Source organism: Heloderma suspectum, chromosome 4 (genome assembly GCF_057233095.1).
Source record: "Heloderma suspectum isolate Gila_16-S chromosome 4, 16-S_ref, whole genome shotgun sequence".
Lineage (NCBI taxonomy): Eukaryota > Metazoa > Chordata > Lepidosauria > Squamata > Helodermatidae > Heloderma > Heloderma suspectum.
Genome location: NC_139461.1, coordinates 295692816 through 295698884, shown reverse-complemented (window position 1 = coordinate 295698884; position 6069 = coordinate 295692816).

Below are 6069 nucleotides of genomic sequence, written 5' to 3'. Positions count from 1 at the left end.
ATAATTAGAGGTATTCCAAACTCATTAAAAATAAAAATATCAATTTATTTCTAATTGTGTAAAATCTTATCCTTGCTTCTCAAAAACAACCAAAGAAAGCAATTTCCTCCAATTAATGCAAACCCCCAAAGCTTTTTCAGCCAACATTTAACTTTAGTGTCCTTCCAAAGTTTTACTGCACATATCTTTGCTGCAACTAATAAATATTGGATAGATGGATTGTTAACATATTCCTTTTTCTGAAGTAATGCTTAGCTCTAGGGGAAGATGTCTTCTGTGAGCATTCTCTTTCTTTGAGGGCTCTTTCCAGAAGCTCTGTGACTCATTTCTCAATTATTTGGAAAGTATGTCGAGAAGGTCAGTTGTTTTTAGGGGGTGTAGAGCCAGATTTTCAAATAAAGTGTTTGTGGGAAGAAAGAAACAGGGAAATGGCTCAGTGTGTGAGTCACTTTTTCATAAGTGAAGGAAAAGCCACTAACAGCTGCTGCTGCTGGTTCTGCTGCTGCCACTGTGGTGCAGACCTACTGCTGATTCAGATAATGGGGTCACAAAGTATCCTGGAATTGCTGGGAAGCTGCTATGCCATAACTTGACCCCTGAAAAGCAGACTGGTTATTTGGGGGTCCCATTTTTAGGATGAAAAGCTACATTTCCAGAAGCAATTCACATAAAACAAAAGATAATCCTTTTATTTTTGATAATTTAAGCAGCATTCAAGAAAACAGGATATACAGGGGGACACAACAAACTGGTTTAACAATTCCTTTTCTCCACCAAAGAACCCAGAGACTCCCCTATGAGCAAAGGTTACAACATCTGGGACATTTGTGAGGGGAGACATGACAGAGGTGTACAAAATTATGCATGGAGAGCCTTTACTCCATGAAAAAAACCGCAGTTCTCCCATTGTGGAGCCTTTCCATGTTTACCGTGGGCTCCCAGACAGCAACCACGTGATTGCTAAAAGGGGAAGTTTTTAATTTCCAATGTTCCATAGAGCTCAATGAAACAGCGCTATCTAGTGGCTGCTTTAATAGCATAACAATCCAACTTAGTTCCTTATTTCCGGATATTTTTGAGATGGAATAACCAGGAAATACCTCTGGATGTGCCCTGGAGGTTGACAATGTCATGAAAAGGACCTGCAAACTTCCATGAATGAGCAATCTCAATAGCAGGATAAAAGCTCCATGTGAAGAAGCCCATGGTGTGGGGAAAGTGGACAGGGAAACATTTTTCTTCTTCTCTCATGATACTAGAACCCAGGGTCATCCCATGAAGCTGATTGGTGGGAGATTCAGGACAGATAAAAGGAAATCCTTCTTCACACAGCTCATTGTTAAACTATGGAATTCACTACCACAAGACATAGTGATAGCCACCAATTTGGATGGCTTTAAAAGAGGATTGGACAAATTCCTAGGAATAAGGCTATCAATGGCTACAAGTCCTGATAGCTATATGCTACCTCTGGTATTAGAGGCAGTACGCCTATCTGCACCAGTTGCTGGGGAACATGGGTGGGAGGGTGCTGTTGCACTCACGTCCTGCTTGTGGGTTTCCTGTGGGTGGATGATTAGCCACTATGTAAACAGAATGCTGGGCTAAATGAACCTTGGTCTGATCCAGCAGGGATCTTCTTATGTTCTTATGAGACTGTAGCACTGTAGTAAGCTTTAAGTATCTCTAAATAGAAGAGCCCTGGGACAAAGCAGACAAGGACATGACGACCCATATCATATCTCTATGTTTTCCCTTGTAGGGCAAATAATATCTTCTTGGGGGAGCAGAATTTTTTTTATTTATGTATTTATTTATAACATTTGTATCCCATCCTAGATCATTAAGATCTCAGGATGGCGTACAGATAAAACCAATTTAAATAGTATAAAATAATAATTAGGAAAATGGCATGGGGTGGGGGAAGGGTTAAATAATTTTCTCCAGTTTTGTGGTCACAATCTAATCCCCACATCTGCTTAACTTTAAAAGAAATAAATTGCAAGAGATCCTGGATCTCCCATGTTAAGGGCGCAATCCTATCCAGATAGGCGGCTACCTCCACACTCAGAGGTGACCGCCTATCCAAAGCAGGGCAGGAGAAGCACGGAGGGGATCATTCCCTCCGTGCTTCTCCTGCCCTGCATTTTCGGCTAGACAGCCGATTGCGGCTGTCTAGCCACAGCAGGCATGAGTGGGGGAGGAGGCTGCTGTACGACACATTGGATGTGTTGTAAAGGCATTTCCGCTCTCCCCACCCCGGAAAGCCCTCCAGACACGCCCACTTTCGGCCGCTCTGTGCTTCTCTTGCGAGCGCGGAGGATGGGCTGTTCCATGCTGCCTCCAAGGCAGCGCAGAAGTGGGGGGAGGTCGGTTCCTGGAAAACAGGATATCCTATGGCCATCTAGCAGCTGTCTAGAGGCCATAGGATTGCTCCCTTAGACTAATTTGGTCATCTGCACCCTCACCAAACTGCAGTTCATAGGATTCCTTGGGGAAGGAAGCCATGACAGTTAAACCCATATGAATGCGTAGTATATAGATGCCCTGAGTTACAAGCCCCCCTGTGTGTTTCTAAAGTTCCACTAGAGTACTTTGATCTTACAATTGCTTTGTTGAGTAAACAGGGTAACGCTGAACTGTTCCTAAATTTGCCTGACTAATGTGCTCCTGTGCAGTCTCTTGCAGAGGGTTCATACAATGTTGTTCATCTGCCTTCTGTTTCGTGCTGATGTACATTGAGCTCCTTGACCAGTGGATCTGGCAGTCTACACCCCTAGATAGGGTTGCCAACTTTTCTTCTGGCCCTGCTCCTGTGGCTTTAATAGGAACTGGATGCACAAAAATTAAACCAATGATTCCTCCCACGTTACTTATCTCCATGCCCAGGAAATGTTCCACCTGCTGTATCTTTGTGTGCCTGGCTTCTTTTAGAGGCACAGTAGCGGAGCCAGTAAAAAAGAGAAAAGAAAAAAAAAAGTGGCAACTTAGGCCCAGAAGATATCAAGGAATAACCTAGTGGCAACTTGTCAGACTTCCCCACTGGTCTCATTCCTCCACCTAATAGGGGGCACTGGGCAGATTATGATCAGCTGCTGCAGCAGTGTGGCAGAAGAAGAAACACCAGCCAAACTTCCCCTTGCAAGATAGGACTGGGAGGAACTGGAGCCCCATCCCAGCCTGAAGCTGGCAATCATAATAAGAAATGGTCAGGACCACAGCAAGGGTGGTGGTGGTTAATCACTCCCCCGCCCTTGATGGCTATTTAATTTTTTAACGATGTGCACATTAATTGCTTATATACAGCTGATGCCATGTGTAGTTTGCAACAACCATTTGTATGCGTGGCATGCCCGTTTGTTTTCAGTTCTAGCGCTGCCACTTCCTCCCCTGCCACCAAAATGGCATAATGGGCCTTTCCAGAGAGGTATCCAGGCCCATTGAGGGGCCCTTCTACACGTTGAGGGGCCCTTCTATGAAGTGCAGCATTGTGAGGTACAGGCAGCCTGCAGAGCCACCTCACTATGCTGCGCTTTGAGGAAGGGCCCCACAAACCATGGCATTTGAGCCTGGGCACCTCTCCAGAGAGGCCGCCTGCCTGATCTCTTGTCTGGGGGACTCTCCCAGAGGGAGAAATTGGGGTGGAGGTGGGTGGGTGGGCTCTCCAGAGAGGCTGCCTGCCCACCTGATCTCTCACTCTGGGAGACTCCTCCAAAGAAGAGATCAGGCAGGCAGGCTCGTGGCCTTTCCAGAGAGTCCACATGCCCAATCTCTTGCTCTGAGCCCTCTCCTAAAGCGAGAGAGCGGACTCTTGTCCCCTCTGGAGGAACCACCCACCTGATTTCTTGCTTCGTGAGAGAGCTCAGAGCCAAAAGGGGGGGGGGAGGTGGGTGAATAGGGCCAGTGTGGTGCCAGTGACCATAGGGACCCTCCTGGCAGGAGGTGGGTGGGTGTGATATGCCACTCCTCCCAATTTGCCCCCTGAGCAGGGGATTCACCCTGACTCATGGGAGGGCTGGCCCCTGTTTAAATGCAAAGTGAGGTGAAGAATGGCATGCCAGAGTTGGATACAGGCAATTTGCACGGCCCGCTCACCATGACTATAGCCGAGACCGAGGGCCAAACCACATGTTACATGGAAGATCAGAACTCCTGACACTTTTACTTTTTACTCTAAAGCAGCTATGGGGGCAGCATCTGTACCTGCATCCCCCCCCCATTTTTCTAATGGCAGAATTTAAGATCAAGAAAATAACACGGAGGAGGGGAGGGTTCGACACAGTGCTAGCTCCAAGCTTTGGGGCGCATGGGGAAGATGGCCTCCATGGGCCTCCTCCCTGAGTAGGCCCACCTCCTTTTCCTTGCTGCTATGACTGCTGTGCATTCTCTTGCCTCTTTTGGAGGGGGGGCACAATCCATAACGCTGCCCCGAGGGTGAGGGCAAGTCACGGCAAGTGGAGGATACTGCTCTAACTCCTCACTCTTGTCACTGCTCCCTGTCTTCGAAGGGGAGGATGCACTGGCAGCAACAGCAAGGAGGAAGAGCGTTGGGCCAGCGGGATCTAGGGGTGGCCAGCGGGCCCACTGCTAGGGCACAGGCCTTAGCAGAAGCCCAGTGACGCTGAGCCAGGTTTGACACCCTTCCCCCAGCACTCCTGCTTCCATCAAATTTGGAGCCCCTTGCAGTTGTTTGCATTTTAAATGTCAAGAGCTCTGAAATCACAGATCCCCACGTAACTTGGCCCTGAAAATTAATTACTTCTAAGCTAGTTCACAATGAACACACAGGTGATGTGAACTGGCTCTGTGAGAAAAGGAATCCAGTCTCCATTGTCTTCTTCTGTCGGTAGTCTTCTTTCCCCTCTCTTCCTCGGCCTCCTGATCTTATTCCTCCCCGACACCTTCCCTACCCATTTATTTCCTTAGTGCCACATGATGTTAACTGCTTCCAGATGGAGGGCTCCCAGTCAATCAAAAGGCCTCGTACAGTGGTCTTTCCCTCCTTTGTGGATTTTGTTCTGAAAAAGGATGGAAGTAGTGTTGGGAAAACACAGGAAAGTTACAAATGGGAGACATCATTGCCTGGAGCCCTCATAAAACGCCATGAACGAGGCAGGGCGACTGCACAACGAAAGCCCCATCTGGAAGCACCGAGGCCAGTATGGCTGCTTGTTTTAGGAAGGGAGCGGTGACAGTGCCGGATCCAGGTTTGGGAGGGCCCTTGAGCGAGCCACCCCCAATGGGCCCCCTCCCTCACCGGGCCTTCCTTCTCACGGCCATTAGCACCCGCTGCTCTCGCTCCTCCTCTTCCTCATCATTGCTAACACTTGCTGGCTTGACAGGCAGAGAGCCAGGGGGCAAGCAGGCCGCGGCATCTCCTGCTCCTCCTTCTCACCACCGCCGTTGTCTGCTTCAGAGCGAGAGGCAGGTCAACAAGCAGGTTGCAAGGGCGAAGTCCAGGGGGCTCTTGACAGTGGGCCCCTGCTGGGATGTGGGCCCTTAGCAGGTGCCCAAGCAGGTACCCTTAATGCTGGCCCTGGACTGTTGAATCTATGGGCTAAACGAGACGATATGTTAAATGCAGAGCATCTAGCACAGCCTAACCCCCTTAACTGTGAGTATGCAGGCCCCTCATCGGCATCGGGACGTGTGTGTGTGTGTGTGTGCAGGTTAAACATTCCCACCAGCTGCCTGTGTGTGTGTGTGTGTGTGTGTGTGAGAGAGAGAGAGAGAGCCTGTGTGTGTGTGTGTGTGTGTGTGTGTGGTTGTTAAACCTTCCCACCAGCTGCTTCCCCCGCAAATTCATCTGCCTGAGTGCAGGCTAAAGAAGGGAAAAAACTGCACTGTTGACAATGGGGGGGGGGGAATTTAAGGAGGGGGAATCTGCTGGGTGGGAAACTTTAACCCCCGCCCCCCTGCACATGGTGGGCCTGATCTCGGTCGGTCCCTACACCCTACAGTAAAGTAAAAATGAAAAGATGCTATGCATTTCACATACTGTTGTTTAGCCCTATTTGGCACAGATTTTGGCTCCCCAATCCTTACAACACAACAGCACTGCCTGGGGTA